General features: G+C 40.6%; 1 long non-coding RNA gene across 2 annotated transcripts in view; it reads right to left on the bottom strand.

Annotated features, from left to right (window-relative positions):
• Positions 1-3,273: 3,273 nt before the first annotated feature.
• LOC121917594 overlaps positions 3,274-17,722 on the bottom strand; it is a 20,552-nt gene continuing 6,103 nt past the window's right edge. For both annotated transcript variants that reach the window (XR_006101068.1, XR_006101065.1), the window contains exons 2-3: positions 11,166-11,342; positions 3,274-3,560 (exon numbers count right to left, since the gene is read on the bottom strand). This is a non-coding gene — a long non-coding RNA (uncharacterized LOC121917594). The remainder of the gene's footprint in view (positions 3,561-11,165; positions 11,343-17,722) is intronic.

Here is a 17,722-nt window from a genome sequence, read left to right as displayed (position 1 = left end):
TTACTAGCAAATAGCGAGTGAGGTTGTGGCAGAGAAACATTCATGTATGTTCCTATAACTGGGAGCACAGCAATACTGTCATCCTCCAGGACCTCTCAAGGAATGCCCATAAAGTCCTGGACGGTGGCATCATTGATGAAAGTCTAGCTACAGGGATATAGCTGGAAATTTTTATGCTGCCTCCACTGCTCAATGGCTGGGAGAGAAGTGCAGAAGATATAAGGTGGGGTGTTGGGGGAACTTAGTCATTGTATGAGTTTGGAAGAGAATTCTGACCTCCACAACAATGAAAACAAAATTATTCACCCAACTTACGTAAGGCAAACAATCAAAGCCATATTGACTTTTACATTTGGACCCACCTTGCCCAACATGGTGCCTTCCAGAAATGGTGAGTTACAAATCCCATTATGCAATGAACAAACTGAATGGGAGGATGGAAACTGAAGTCTAGCACACCAGGAGGGAATCAGACTGGGGCTGTGCCCTGCGAGAATGAGGAACAAAGGCATTTCGAATAGGTTGATCAGGTTTTCTCAGTATGCTGTGGAGAAGCAATTGTTTTAAGAACAGACTATACATACACACACACACACACACACACACACACACACACACACTGTATATACCTTACTTTCTTCTGTTAGCTTGATAGCAAGAAATCCCTGCCTGGTAATAGAAAGGGCAGCACTCATGAATGTAGATTGCCCACTGGATTTCAGCACAAATTCTGCATGCAGAGGGGTGTGACAGGAAGCAGAGTTATGGGAGCATGGGAAATTGAATGCTATGATGTAAAATGGTGCACAGTTTTGCCCAGGACATAGGATAATTTGTTCTTTCCTCTTTTCCTGGAGAACTGAAGAATTCATTCCAATAGACTTCTATGCATGCCTCAATGAAGGGCTAAAAACAGAATGGAGCTGAGCATAACTTTTCCTTAGGTGGACTCCACTGTTCCCTCTGTGTGTAAATGTCATATTGTTTTTTACAATAAGAGACTTGTGTTTTACGACCCTGCCTGGTGGTTTTATCTTTCACAAGGGAAATAACACAAGAACGATGATAAATTGTGTAATAGTTGCTCTTGTAGAGATCCACAGGCTGAGAAGAAAGACCATTTTTAAATGGCAAAATGGAGGTGAGGATTAATGGGCAAGGAATCTTTCTTTTCTTTTCCTTTTCCTTTTTTTTATATAGTAAAATACTATCTGAAATGTTAATGGCAAGTTCCTTCTTTTAATCTCACCACCAAGTAGTAAGAATCTGTCTGTAGCCTAGCCATTCTGGGTAGCTAAGACTTTCTCTGCAGCTTGGGGCATCTGATGGCTTCCATGTCAAGTGGGATGGTATGGCTGCTCCAGAAGTTAGTATGAACTGTCTAAGATGCTGAAGCCTATATACAAAATAATAAATCCAGTGTTTTACATTGCTTATTTAAAGTTCAGAGTTGGTTTGCCACTGCCACTAGATGCAATTTAAGGTGCACTTTTGAAGCTTTCCTGGTGCAAGGGTGAGGAGAATGTAGCACATGAAGCATTTCAACTTTGAGCAGGTTGAGAATTCTCCTATTCCATGAAAGTGAGCTTGGTGTTGTTCCCATCTAGTGCTCTCCCTTTGCATTCAGGGCTAGGCTTCCTGATCTCATTAGTGGCCTCTCGAGTAGGTCGGAAACACAATGGTAAATAAAACGTTTTCATTGCCTACTAGAAGGTCACTCATGTCAGTCAAGGTACAGCGGTCTGTGGCAGGCAGATAGCTTTAGGCAACAGCCAGATGGGGCAAGTTTCTTTCTTAGATTTAAATCTCCAGAACAAGTTCACAAAACAGCATTAACAGTTCAGATCTTTGCTACTAGCTATTACATCCCCCATCCACCTTATTGGGTCAACAGTTTCTTTTACATTATCTTTTGGCCACCATCTTCATTTTTGATGGCACTGTAAATATTCTTTAAAGTATTTTTTTCTCTCAATCATTTCCCCTCAGTATATTTGAGTACCTCATACCAGCTACAGACAGTCAAACAATGCTTTGTGCCATTATGACAATAGAAGAACAATGTCAACAGGCATACTGTTGTCATAATATACACATTGGTAAACTAGGCATAGCATTTTAACACTCTGAATTATTAAACAGGGCAAAGGCAAGCTGGGTACGATTGCCTGAGGTGTGTTAGAACTGTGGAGAGCGGGGGGAGACAATGATGTTTATCACACTATACTCTGCCTGAGAATTCTAAATACCCCTCCTTAAAACTGCCAATCCCAGAATGCAACAGGAGGCAGCTAGAGGAGTCAAAGTGGAATAGCAGCACATCACAGTAACATGTTACCAGTAGCAATGCATGTATTATTCCTTTAGTTTTGAAGTTTGCATCCTAACATGATAGAGGAGGTGTTTAGGGTGGCATGCAATACATAATCAATAAATCAGTAAGGAATCAGTAAAGAGTACCATTGTCATAATAACAATGCATAGCCATACAAAATTAAGTAACATTTCTAGAAACATCCAATCACAAATATTAATTTCTATCTCTGAACAATGGAATAAAATGATCTTTCCTTTTGGTTGGGCTTCTTTATATGATTACAAAGAAAATAAATAAGGAAAGAGAGAAAATAGATGAAAGAGAAGGAGAAAGAGAGATGAAGGCTGTATCTACACTGCAGAATTAATGCAGTTTTGGCACTGCTTTGACTGTCATGGCTCAATACTGTGGAATTCTGGGGTTTGTGGTTTTGTGAAATGTTTAGCTTTCTCTCCCAGAAAGCTGTGGTGCCATAACAAACAACAAATCCCAGGATTCCATAGGATGATAGCATGACAGATAAAATGGTGTCAAACTGTATTATTTCTGCAGTGTGGTATCACCTGGAAGAAAAGGGAAAGGAAAGTACATAAGATATGAACAAGGCTAAACGTATGCACTGATTACCATATTTTCAAAACACATTTCTTTGAATCTGACCTTTTTAAAATCCACATTCATCTGTAGACAAAACAGTAAAATCATTTAACCATTGAACAATATGGTGAACACCTTTCCAAATTTAAGCATATAAGCCTTTTTGCAATAGTAAAAGCCTACAAGATCCAAAAACACAGACCTTCTATTAAATTCCTTTTCACATAAATATAACTGAGCAAGTATATCTACATATTGACCACCAGGTAACCAGTTTCATCTTCAAAGAGCAGCAGGCCCTTCAAGAGATCTGTGGCTAAGATTTAGAATACTGTACTTAGAAGATCTGGAAGGAAGTGTGTAAAGCAACTTGTGTACTTTATTGAAATGTTGATTTAAAGAAAGGGAACCAAGCAGACAGAAGACCCAATTCCCCTATTGCACAAATGGATCAACTAGGTAGTTTCAATACCTCCTCTGGAAAGCTAGAAAACTTTCTATAACAGTTTCTGGTGGTAAGGCAGACATAGAGGAGAAGGATATGGGAACTGCAGGAGGAAGGAGATCTTTCTTGATCTTCTGGTTTTTCTTTTTTCCAAAGCTGTTGCTTGGCCTTCTGGTGGGCTTCTTCTGCCATCATTGAATCCTAGCCAAAGACAGGAAAACAAACAGAGAGAGAGAAAAATATTTCAACAAAATAAGAAAATGTATCTTCCCTAGATGAAGAAAGCAGGAAGATTAAAATAAATCTGAATCAAAATATTGAATAAAGGCTTATAGAACACTGCTTCTTTCTTCATTTATTCTTTCCTGTTTTCTGCTCAGCCACTTTAACTAGCCTCTCACTAATTGTAAGAGACACAATTAAATGCAAAACTAAAAGACAGCTCATATTCCTGTATTTGTAACTAAGGTGGAATGCCAGGTATTCTGAATGACCAGATTTAGTTGAGAAAAGAGCGAATAATAGTCAGAGCTCATTTAATTTTCTGAACACCTCCTAATTGTGCAGGCATATACCTCATCTTATGTCCTTTCAATACTAAACCACTCCCTCTTCTTTCCTACCCCATCATTAAGTGCCTAAAACAAGAAGCAACTTTATTCTTCAAACAGGTGGCAAGACTGCATTTCAGACTTTTTTTTCCCAATGAAGAGAAATGTATTTTGTGAATTCCTCTGAGAAAAATACCTATGAAAGATGCCCTTCCTTAGAAATTTAGCCAATTCAAGTTTACAGAAAGAACTTAGAAAGCTTAAATATCACTTTTTCCCAGGTCACATCATCTAGGCACATGGGCTACATAAGCTGTTTTCTGATCCCACAAATATCTTAGACTATAAGCACCAGAACATAAATATCCCTGGGAATAAGCACAGCAATGCAATAGATTATAAAAAGAACATTCGTACAGCATATTACCACCCTTTTCTCATGTTGTTAGTAGTTTCAAATGTACTGTTTAGCCAAATGGTTATTACAATATCATACACACATACTAAAACAGAAATAAAACTAAATTATTAAGGGAGGCTTTTACACTTCATGTCAAACCATTTATGACAAATGTACTCCATGACAATTTATAGCATTCAGGTATTTCCACTGCAAGTGTGAGAGAGAAAATTGTGTTCCCTCTCTCTCTAGTTACATTACAGAATATCGGAGCATTCTGTTGGTTTTTTCCAGCTGCACAAGTAGTTGTGTTTTGGTCCCTAGGCAAAATCACTTGTTTAAATAGTTCTGCACAACTGGAAAGGCATTGGAGTCCTGCATTACATGTAGACCAGAATTAGTTGAGCGAGTGTAAGCATTCCGCATGTAGAACTATACTGTGCCTTCCCAATCACCACGTTAGTACTCACTGGTGGTGTTCCCACTGTTTTTCTGCAATAGCCAGTGAGGGGAAGGGGATATTTCAGCAAAAGAGTGGTGGAAGGGGAATTGGAGAAGCATTTGGCTATGCCCTGATGGCCAGATAGACACCAAATACATTTTTCACTGAGATCCACTGGAGCCCTGCTGAGGACTCAACAGATGATATTATCAGTCTGTATCTAGATATGGGGACATAAATGTTTCTCCAGTCCCTCCATCAGCAATGAAATGACCATTAGGAAGCTATTGCAGTGGCACAATGAGTCCTGGTGGGGCTTTGGTCATTGCAGAGGGAGACAGAGAATATCAACTCCACAATGACTAAACAAAAACAAAACAAAAAAATACACAAGTATAAGATGGGCTTACACTTGTGTATGTCACTAACAGAATGCCAGTCCATGCATGCAACATTATTTATGCTAGCAGAATGACTCTAGAATACTGGCCGCAATAAATAGATATATGACTATTGAATTCTGCATGTAATAGAGATGTTGAAGGCACAGAGCATTTTCCCATTCAAAAGACTTATGATCCTGTGTCCAGTCTATCATTCTCTCCCTAGGATCTGCAAAATAAAATATAAAAATTACCCAATTCTCTGGGAGCAAACAAGGGAACAACATAATTTCCTCTGCCCACAGAACTATTGCAGCAACAATCCTTGCTTCCAGCTACTATTAAAAGATAGCTATCAGAAATATCAAGCTATGCACAGTTGTTAGATGTTGCAGCACCATTGTTGGATAATATTTCCAAGGGCTATGCCAACAGCCATTCAAAGAGGGGGGAGGGGGCTTTATGCTGTGATTTTTAAAAAAGAAGAAGAATTCAGTAACGGTGAACAATCTGCAGTCTCTGGGAAATTTGGGACCAAGTTCATTGTGAACAAATGTGCATTGTTGTGCTAAGTGTAATACACTGACGGATGGAACTTGGCATGCATCACAGAAAGGGGAATGAAAGGAAACTCTTAGCCTGTGATAGGCCTTATGATGGCCCCGTAAAATATTGATTGAAGCACATTGAACCTCACAGAGGCATTTATGTGCTGTGATAGGGGTTTAAATGAATAGGCATATTCAGCATGATATGAAACAAGCAAGCTGCCTTACAAATTGATGTGCTCAAATTTGAAAAGTATTACAGTACTTTTTAATCTGAAAACCTGCTGATTGTTCCTTCTAGATTCTAATATAATGTACTGTTAGCGTTTCTATGTAACTGTGGGGACAGTAATTATTTTGACTATTTGGAATATACAGTATTGTATGAAACTTCTATAACTGACTGGCTGACAACAGCATCTGCAATGTCTTTATAATATGATCCTTTAGAACTAGTACCCATAGAGGGTCAACACAGCTTCAAAACTCAGTACTGAGGGATGGAGATTTCCTCCACATATATGGATCAGATTGTCAAAATGTACCAATCCCATAAACATTTATACTACTACTCACCACGCCTTCTGTCAGGAATGGGAACTTTGTCTGTCTAGGTGTTGGAGACAATGGTCCCTTATCATTGGTCAACCCCACAAACCATAGCAATAGCAATAGCAATAGCATTTACATTTCTGTACCACTGTATAGTACTAAGCACTCTCTAAGCAGTTTACAATGTGTTAGTCAATTGTTGGCAATAGTTTTTCCAAAGGTTAGCAACATGTTGATAACAGTGTCCAGGCATTTTTTTTCCAAGAGGAAATGTAACTGGCACACCAGTATAAGGGAATGAAAAATGCTTTATTACATGGAAATCACTAGGACTTCCAATGACCATGCTTGATCTACTAACTGAGGCCTGGGACAGACCTCCCCAAAAGGGCTCCCTGCTGGTGGTCTATTTCCCTCCAAAGGAACACAGCAGCTGGCAAACCGCAAGGTATCCCTCCGGAGTAAAAAGAACACCCAAAACCTGGGTTCTTTTTCCGTTGCTTGGCAGACGTCACAAGTGCGCCAATGGCACACTTGTGATGTAAGTGACGCACAGCTACATGTATATGCCGCTCATCACTTACATCGAAATGGTGGCACCCATGTACATGGGATGCTGCCATTAGTCTGCTGCCACACCATGCTAGGTTTAGGGACCGCACGGTTGGTATGTGGTCCCTAACCCTAGAATCGGTGAAAGCATGGCACTTTGGGACCGTCTGTCCCGCACCTTACTCACAGTACAAATCTGATCCTTCAGAAACCCATGCCCCTCAGCATATTGTGTCTTTATTCATAGCAGATTTCTTTGGTGGCTGTTTTTCAGTAGAGGTGGACAAAGAGGATGGACTACCTCCTAGGGTACATTTGTTGTTATAGTTAACTGCCCTCGAGTCAATCCTAACTCATGGCAACCCTGTGGGTGAGACATCTCCAAGCTCCCCTGTCCTTAATTGCTCTGCTAGGATCCTGCAGGCTCATGGCCATTGTCTCCCTGATCAAGTCTAGCCATCTGTCATGTGGTCTCCATGTCTTTCTACTGCCTTCTACCTCTCCTAGCATCATTGTCTTTTCTAACAATTCATTCCTTTTCATGATGTGGCCAAAGTCTCAATTTAGTCATCTTGGCTTTCAGAGAGAATTGAGGCTTGATCTGTTCTGGGACCCATCTACAGTATTCTCAGCACTCTTCTCCAGCACCACATCTCAAATGAGATGTTTTTCTTTCTATCAGTTTTCTTCACTGTCCAACTCTCACATCTGTATATGGTGATGGGAATACAATGGCTTGAATGATCCTCACTTTAGTGTTCTGATTACACTGTAGGATCTCATCCAGCTCTTTCATAGTTGCCATTCCCAATCCTAGTCTTCTTCTGATTTCTTGAGTGCTGTCTCCATTCTGATCAATATTTGGGAACTGTTTGACTATTTCAAAAACAAGCTTCATTTATATACCGCTTCATACTGCCTAAGCAGTGTCTAAGCAGTTTACAACTGTAAGCTAATTTGCCCCCAACAATCTGGGTACTCATTTTAGCAACCTCGAAAGGATGCAAGCCTGAGTCAAGCTTGAGCCCTTTTTTGCTGGTCTTGAACTTGCAACCTTATGGTTTTGAGTGAGTGGCTGCAGTACAGGCATTTAACCACTGCGCCACCAGGGCTCCTATTTCAGTTTTCTTGTTATCTAGAACGAATTCTAGTACATGTTGTAGGTCGTTATTTTTGTTTCCTTAATGTTCATCATTAAGCCTACATTGGCACTTTCCTCCTTGAAGTTCTTCAGTAATTATCCCAGGTCTTTGTTTCTGCTAGTAGTATTGTGTCATCTTCATATCTTAGATTGTTAATGTTCCTTCCTCCAATCTTCACTCCTCTTGCCTCTGAATCTAAGCCTGCTTTGCATACAATATTTTCTGCATACAGGTTGAACAAATGGGATGATAGAATAAAGCCTTGGGTGATAGAATGAAGGGGAGCCCTGGTGCCACAACAAACTACAATTACCAGAATACTATAGCACTGATCCATGACAGTTAAAGTGGTGTCAAACTGAATTATTTCTGCAGAGTGGATGCCGCCTTGTTCCTCTTTGTTGGTGGTGGTTTTCATTTCTCTGAATTGATTGTTGAAGTAATTCTCTTTGTCCTTGGAGAAAGGACCTGCGGGTCATTAGACAGTAGCATTCATTGTTCTGATTCTGATTCATCTATACTGTAGAAATAATGCTGTTTGACATCAGTTTAAATGCCATGGCTCCATCCTACAGAGTCCTGGGATCTGTAGTTTTGTGAGGCACCAGCACTCTTTGGCAGACAAGGTTAAAGACCTTATAAAACTACAAATCCTAGAATTACATAGGATGAAGCCAGAGCACTTAAAATGGTGTCAACCTACATTATTACTATAGTGTAGCTCCATCCCCTTCCTAGAGCTGGAGTACCAACAGATGCTAGCGCACACACTGGTAACCTCAAGGCTGGACTTTTTCAAAGAAGCTTACCGCACTGGGCTTGTGGGCCGTTCTCAGAACGGCCCGGCAGGAAATGGAACGAGTGGGGGACGGATTTTACCGCACATTCCAGTCCCTCACTCGTTCTGTTCCCCCTCTCTTCTGTTCCCATTCTGTTCCAGAGGGAACGCTTTTTGAGAACTGTTCTGAACAGTTCTCAAAAATTGCCCCCTCTGGAACGGATTGAGAACGGAAGAGAGGGGGAATGGAACGAATGAGGGACTGATGTGTGTGGTAAAATCCGTCCCCCACTCGTTTCGCACTTGTTCCTGCTCCTTCCGTTCCGTTCTGAGAACGGACCCAGGAGGACCTGTGCGGTAAGCTTCAATGTGTTGTACATTGGCCTACCTCTGTACCAAGTTCAGAAATGTCAGTTAGTTCAGAACATGGTAGCCAGATTGGTTACTGAGACATCCAGAAGTATATCACACTACTATTAAAATCATTCCACTGGCTCCCAATTAGTTTCCAAGCAAGGTACAAAATGTTAGTTATTACCGGTACCTTTAAAGCTCTACATGGTTACCTACAGGATTGCCTCCTCCCATATAATCTGCCCCAGTACACTCAGACCCTGTGGTGGACATTTACTCCAAATAGCCAGGACTAGGTTGGTGACTGTCAGCCAAAAGATATCTCCTGCTGGTGCTCCTAGGCTCTGGAACATATTGGTGGAAGAGATTTGACAGCTGAATACACTGTCCCAGTTTAAAACAGCACTGAAGAGTAATCTCTTCTGGCAGGCCTATCCAGATGATTTTTAAAATTGTAAATTTTAAACTATTAATTTTAAACAAATATTTGTTTTAATATATGTGTCTTGTTTGTCCTTTTAAATAGATGTATATGTTATTTATTTATTTATTTATTTATGCCCCACCCTTCAGCCCTAATGGCTCTCAGAGCGGCTTACAATTATGTACCGTAATTCGGCCTGGGAGGGAGCGAATAGGCAGGCCCAGCTCCACCAGGGCTAGCCTGAAGAAGAAGAGCCCTCCCTCCAATCCATCTGCCTTGGTCCAGGCCTCAGAGGGAGAGAATAACCACTGGACCTCATCCCCTTCCCGCCACCATTCCCTTCTCCTTTGGTGTCGTGTATTTTAGATTGTAAGCCTGAGGGCAGGGAACCGTCTAATTAAAAATAATAATTGTAAGCCGCTTTAATAGCCTTTAGGGCTGAAGGGTGGGGTATAAATACCATAAATAAATTTAGACTGAGACTCCCTGTACTGGACCTCATTGAGTCTAGACGTATTTAAGTATATGCATACCACTTTTGAACCTTCTTCTCAAGAATGCACTTGGTTTGGAAGATGGACACATAAAACGAAAACATGTTGGCCAGTGTAACCATGTCAGCCTAGATGAAGGCAGTGTTGTGGCCTTTTGTATCAATGCACTGGTAGAGGTAAGATGGCTGAAAAGTGCTGGTACAGGAGGTCGCATCTTTCAGGAGAGAAAGCTGCTGTGCTGGTTTGCATGTTCCTTGGGAATCAGCAGGGCAGCTTAATCTGGCAACAGAAATGACTTCCTCTTCCTTCCATCTACTACCACTGCCCACCTTTGCCAAAAGTGCCTTAGACTGATATAACAAAGCATTGTTGTTGTTGTTGCGTGTTCAAGTAATTACAGACCTATGGTGACCCTTTCTCTGAAGCTAACAGAGTGTGACTTGCCAAGGTCACCCAGTGAATTTCCATGGCTGAGGGGGATTTGAACCATTGTCTGTAGAGTCATAGCCCGGTGCTCAAACCACCACACCATGCTACTGCCTTAAGCCAACAGGAGCACTCTTGCCTGAGTATTTCAAGTGTGCAACCACCAGACACAAGAGAGCAGTTTTACCTCAGATTTGTTCTTCATGAAATATCTGGGGGTGGGGGGTGGGGGTACTTCTAGCTAAGGACTATAAACTATCTGAAGTAGCGCAACATAAAATAGTCCATTGGCTGGACCATGTTGCCTCTTTTCGGTAGACTTGTCTTGGTGAAAATATTTATCTGGACTGTATTCAACCAAGAAAAAAAAACACATCACTCTCAGATTTATCTATAAGGATTATTTGAAGGTTTCATTACATACAGACACAGGCATCATTCGATGCATTTAAAACAAATAGTGCAACTATTGCATTTTAAAGCTATTCATTACAGCTAGAGCAACCTGGGTCAGTAAATAAAAATGAAGGATGTTGCTGTCTGGGGTGAAACTGAAGAGATATTGAACTGATGGCAGTCATTTTCTATTCTGTTGGCTTCACTACACCTATTTCCTGTCAAATCACCATTAGGGAGGTAGAAGGTTCACCCTGCAAATATATAATCCCAGCATTTCCCAAGTGCTTCTATGAACTGAGTCCTTTCAGACATCAATGAATGTTCACCTATAAGATAAAAGATCAAATGAACACCATCGTACTTGATTCTTTCATTTTCCTTCCAGTCTATTTCTTCATTGAAATTGGAGGTGTAATGATACGACAAGCCCATGACCGCATCTGTGAGTTGGGCTTTATATTATTCCTTTGATGTCTTCGGATTACAAATCTCTTCGTCTGAATTTCTCTCTCCAGTTTGACCAGTGACCTTCAAACATCTGTGACATGAAGAAGTGAACATATGCACAGAGATAATATAATTATTGGAGAAGCTAAAAACTTTTGCTTGAGGTTTTTGAAAAGACCTTTGGCTAATGAAATCATTAATGCCTGGTGTCAGTTCTTTGTTTATAAGACACCATCTGGAATTAGCACAATTAAATTAATCAGATTAATTATCTAGAATTAATAGTAACAGAAGGAAGATGTTTATCCCACAGAATCTGTCATATGTGACTAAATACATGGGGGAATTGGGTCTTTCTGCTTGCTTTGTATTCTTTTGTTTCCCAGACAGACAGTTTTCATTTTGGGAGGGACTATTGTCAGTTGTGTAGAGCTACATGTGTTGCATGTAGAACACCTCCAGTCCCTTATATCTCCAGGTAAAGTTAGGAAAGATCCTGGAATGTTAGGAAAGCCATTGGAGACTTGATGCCAGTCTGTAGATGGATGCTGACCTAGATAGATTTATGGTCTGATTCCACATAAGGCTCCTTCCCATGTTCCAGTTGTGAAAAGAAAACCTTTGAGAATAATTTTAATGGGAGTGGGGGAAAGAACTCAATCTGGGCCACATCCTTTTTACTACGGGAAGTCAGCATTAGTCAGTCAGTTGAAACCACCACAATGACTTTGCTTTACATCCACTGGCCTTCAAGTCTTTTAATTGATAGCTTTTACTTCTATTTCACAACGTGAAGATTTAAAGAGATATAAAATGTCTCTAAGAAACTGCATGGAAGGGGAAGGAGAGTGTAAAACTGTTTCCATGGCAATAGTTCTGATAAGAGTAATAGTCTATCTAGCCTGAAGGTAGAGGTGAGTAAGAGACTAAAAGGTGTTGGAATAACTGCCTTCATGGATATTTTTTTTATAGTTAGAGTACATACATTTAAATTTAGGCATTAGTTCCTGATTATTACAGACAGATATTGATAATCTATATTTAAAAAGGCACCAGCACAAAAAAACAACAAAAAGCAGAGGAGAATAGGACTGAAAGAATACATAGAATGTATAAAGAAAATGGGTTGTTGTTTTAAACAGTGCACTTAAGGCATCAAAACCATCTTGGAAATATAATTTGGACTACTACCCCCAGAATCCCCCAGACAACATGGCAATTCACCAGGCTGGCCACTAACTACTCTGGCTTTGGGATTCTAAGAACTGTTGTCCAAAAATGTAATTTTTCCAACTTCTGATTTCTTCAGGAGCAACTAAAGTCAGCCCTCCATATCTATGGATTCTGCATCCACAGACTGAACCAGTCATGGTTTGAAAATATTCACACACACACACACACACACACTCCACAAAGCAAACCTTGACTTTTGCCATTTTATATAAAGGGCACTATTTTCCTACACCATTCTATATAATGGGACTTGAGCATCCACAGACTTTGGTATCCATGGGACTCCTAAAACCAAACCACAGTGGTATTAACATTTCTGTTGATACAGTCAATACACTTAATACCAACAATAGCTAAAATCTTTCCTTACAAAACTTAATCCATTAATCAGCACTAAAGATAAAAACATTCTGAAGATGGGAAGCTAGTCAATGAGAAAGTTAAAATGGACCATCTATGACCTAAATATGACTGGTAGTCCCAACCTTTAAAGTTGTTTTAATGTTTGATGTTTGTTTTAATGTCTGATGTTATGGTGATATGTCAAATCATCATAGTATTCCATGATGATTTTACATAAGCATTTTCCAGGCATTGCAATACAATTTGTAGCAGAAAAATAAAATCTGGAGATACACTGCGAGCATCTTAAAAAGGAAAAGCCAAGGCTGGCCCTAACATTAGGCAGACTGAAGCAAACATCTCTGGTAATAGATGAGAAAGAGAGATAGATTGTAACCTGCGGGCACATGTCTGCTGACTAGTCTGACTTGCTTTGCTGCAGTGGCAAAACTAAGCCACTGTCATTGGTGATGCTAGCAGAGAAAACTGTTTTTCTGCCTGCTGCACTGCAAAAGGGGTACAGGGTCAAAAGAAAATGCTGAATTACCAAAATGGCTAGAGGGGGTTCTTACACAAACTTGATCCATCGCTCCCACTTCTACCCTTCGAATTGGGCCAGAAGGTGAGGAAACAGGACAGCATGAGCACAAGGGAATCCAAGTGCATAAAATAATAGAATCATAGTTGGAAGAGACCTCAAGAGCCATCCAGTCTCCTGTCATGCATGAATACATAATCAAAGTACCTCCAACACATGGCCATCTAACCTCTGCTTAAAAACATCCAAGAAAGGAGATGCCACCATTTTCTGAGAGAATAATAATAATAATAATTTGTATTCCGCTTAATCTCATGGAATCCAAGTGGATTACAGCAGTATAATAACATACAATTAAAAGAGAAATGCATTAAAAAATTCCAAACTCCCCAACCCTTCTCTCTAACATAAAAACATAATTGAGTCCTTAAAAAAAGATTAAACCAAAAAAAGAAAATTTAAAAACATTAGTATACAAATACACTGAAATGGGATAAAAATTTCACACGGAGTCCAGGTAGGATAAAAGATAAACGATGAAGAGAGTGAAGTGGGGAGGCAGGCCAGCAAGGGTATTCTAGTTTGGAAAGGCCTGCCGGAAGAAATCCATCTTAATAGCCTTATTGAAGGTTTCCAAGGTAGTAATCTGACAGATCTAGTCTGGCAGGTTGTTCCAGGGTCTAGGAGCGGCTGATGAAAAGGATCTCTGGGTCACTGCCGAAAGTCTAGTCCTCTTAGGTTGGAGCAGATTCTTCCCAGCAGAACGAAGAGTGTGGGGTGGATTATATGGGAGAAGGTGCTCCTGCAAGAAGTCAGGACCCAAGCCATGTAGGGCTTTAAAGGTTAAAACCAACACCTTGTTTCTTGCTCAGAAACTAATAGGCATCCAGTGAAAGGATTTTAAAACTGGTGTGATGTGGGCAGATCTATATGTACCAGTAACCAACCTGGCTGCCATATTTTGTACCAATTGAAGTTTCCAAACTTGACACAAGGGTAGCCCCATGTAGAGCGCATTATGGAAGTCGAGCCGAGAGGTTACTAGCACACGTACCACTGTTTCAAGGTCTCCCTGCTTCAGGAAGGGGTGCAGCTGGCGTATCAGTCCTCCTGACCGTCACGTCCACCTGAACTGTCAGATGAAGGAATGAGTCTAGGAGCACCCCCAGACTGTGAACATTGAGATGGAATCTCTTTTCCTGTAGTTCGAATCCATTGTTCCAGGTCCTATTCTTTGTTGCTGCAGAAAACAAACTTGCTGCATCTCCAGTATGACATCCCTTCAAAATATTTAAACATACCTATCACGTCACCTCTTAACCTTATTTTCTCCAGCCTAAAAATACCCAGCTCCCTAAGTCACTCCTCACAGGACATGGGACAAGATTCATAGTCCTGAAGTTGCACTGTAACATCTGGGTTGATAGGAGTCAACAGGACCTTCAGCTCTGGCCACTCAGAGACAGCTTTAAAACAAGCCATCCTCAAGTGATTAGTGTTTTGCTGCAACCCCTCTTCCCCTCTCCTTCAAGACTTCTTTCTACATCCTACTATTGTGGGAGAAAGTTGAAAATAAGTTGCAACCCGTGCTCTCCTTTTTCTGGAAAAGGGAAGGATACTTATTTACAAGAACCTGGAGGGAAGAGGTAAGGATAGAGCTCCTTATAGGCTCTGAAGACAATTGAATTGGAGCAGCTCCAAGAAAGGCCAGAGAATTCTATTGCCTCACCTATAGCACAGGATTCCATAGAATGGAGCCATGAGGAATCATAGTGCTAGCATGAAAGGTCCTAAGAATATGTCTACAGAAGTGATTGAGGCATAGTGATGTGGAATGATGGGATGTTGGCACTGGAGGAAATGGCTACTGGTTGCAGGGGTTTCACTGAAGAGGTGATGGGCAGGTCTTTGGGGAAATGGCTTTCCACTGAGTGTGGTTGTCCTTTCATGGGAAAGGACAGGAGAGGGAATTGTGAGATCTTCTGGATGTTGTTGGACTATACCTCCCAAAATCTCTTGGCTGTGCTGATTATGCTTGCAGGCCCTTGCAATTCACATCCCTAGTATAAGACCTTTCTATCAGCATGACTTAGGAGACTTTCTCTCTACCGCCAGGCCTGCCATCTACTGCCATCTCCAAAACAACTCCTCTGGAGAACAAATGAAAAAGTCATATATTTAGAAAAACAGTTGGTGTGCAGTGAAAAGTTAGGCAGCTGCCTCAGGCAGCAATAGCAATAGCAAGTACATTTCTATACTGCTTATCAGTGAACTAGCACACCCTAATTAATTTACAGTGAGTAAGCTAATTGCCCCCAACAAGCTGGATGCTTATTTTACTGATGTATGAAAGGATGGAAGACTTAGTGGACCTTGGAGCCCTGGGATTGAACTCACAACCTTGTGACTGTAGTACTGGCATTTAACCACTACACCACCAGGACAAATTCCAGGCATCATGCAAGAGAATCAAATTTGTAGTTATACTTTTTTTAATTGTTGTACTTTTACTGCCAGAGACAAGGGAGGTATCTGTGGGATTTTCTGCTTCTGATGCTAAAATAAACATGATAGGCCTTGGAAAATAAGCAAGGTGAGTTGATGTTGTTGTTGTGTGTGTGTGGGGGGGTTGTCTGTGTAAACAAAAGCAAACTAGAAAACAGGCTCCATGTGCTAATAGATGGTCAATTTATTGTAAAGTCGAAGGTCAATTCATTATTTTCTTATTCTTTAAAAAGCCCAACCCATTTTGACCTCTAAAAAAATTGGCCTTCTTCACATCTTGGGCCACACTTGAATTTAAAAAAAATGACACAAAGAAGTAAAAACTGTTTTCGAAGGTAAGTCATTTAATTTGCTTAACTGGCTTCCAAATTTAATAGTTTGTGGTTATGACTTCATATTCAGACATGAATGTGTCCTTTTTTTTCCTATCCTTGCACTCTGCTGAACACATTGTTCTGTGCTAACCTGAAAAATATTACTAATAAAGGAATGTTCTGTAATAGAAGGAGAAAATTACATTCTGTTTTTTTCTACCTACCATTTCAAAGTGGCTGAAACAAATGAGCAAAAGAAAACATCCTATTTCAAAAGAGCAGCACCATTACAGCTACAATCTGATAGATTTATCTCATCATAGTAAGTAAGCAACACATCTAGACTTACTTCTGAATAGACTGCATACTCAGAAGGACTGTGTCAATTGAGTCACTGCACAAGTTAAGATGGAAATCTTGAAGTTTAGCAAACTGAACAGTTCCAATTATCCCACCTGGAAGATTTATGCCCAGTCATTACTTGTGAAAGAAGGCTTGTGGACAACAGTTGAAGCCGGTTTGCCAGCCGATGCAAATGCAGCCGCGAGAGAGAGAGATAGCAAAGCAAAAGCCTGTATTTACTTAATGATAGAAGAAGACTTGAGGCAAACAAAGGATCTGGGGTAGGACTGCCATACCACCCTGTTGGCTGGGTTTTACCCAGATTCTAGGCGTGCTGCCCAGTGCCCATTTGGAACTGCATCTGGTCCAGATTCAAATGATGGGGGGGGGGTTGTTTTGTTTTGTTTTAAGTAGGTTTCTGACCCTTGTAGAAGCCAAGATATGGAGCAAAATGTTTAGTCACTCTTCTGTCCAATTGTTTCATAACAAGCAAGTCCACCTCAGTTTTCAGGTACAAGGTGAGGTGATGAAGAGAAGAGAAAATGACTGCTGCAAGTGGCAGAATGCAAGAAACCAGAGAGATTATCACACAAGGGATGGGACATCATTGTCCCATCCTGTCCTGTCCTTCCTGCCCAATTGCAGGAAGGACTTTCACACATGATCCATACTTGACCCACCCAGAAAAGGCTAGTGAAAGTGATTGTGAAAATCACTTTCACATGAAAGCACTCTGAAGTGTAATTCAGTCAGTGAAGTGTGATAATTGTTAAGGAAAAAGCAACATGGGACATACAGTAGTGAAATAAAACTTGTATGTGAGAGTCAGAGTGACTCAGCAGAAGCCAATGGAGAACCACACAGGTGTGAATGGTAAGACAATTAACAGGTCCTGAATGCCAAGGACAAGAAGTGCATAGTGAATAATTGGACACACCTGACAATTGTTAAGTGGTCAAGGCTGAGATGATGAAATCATTAATTGTGGGATGAACAAAGAGAACCAATGGGAATGATGTACACGCCTACTGGGTGGAAACAGACCACAGTAGGTGGTACCATGATATGGCTATAATAAGGACTATACATCCCAGTGTATGTTGTGGGTAGTTGGATTGGAGAGTGAGGAGTTGAGTATTGTTTGGAGCTGTGTATATAGTAGGATAAAGTAGATCTTTTATATAAGACTACTGAGTT

This window comes from Sceloporus undulatus, chromosome 1 (assembly GCF_019175285.1).
Source record: "Sceloporus undulatus isolate JIND9_A2432 ecotype Alabama chromosome 1, SceUnd_v1.1, whole genome shotgun sequence".
Classification (NCBI taxonomy): domain Eukaryota; kingdom Metazoa; phylum Chordata; class Lepidosauria; order Squamata; family Phrynosomatidae; genus Sceloporus; species Sceloporus undulatus.
This window is presented reverse-complemented; position numbering and strand designations above follow the sequence as displayed.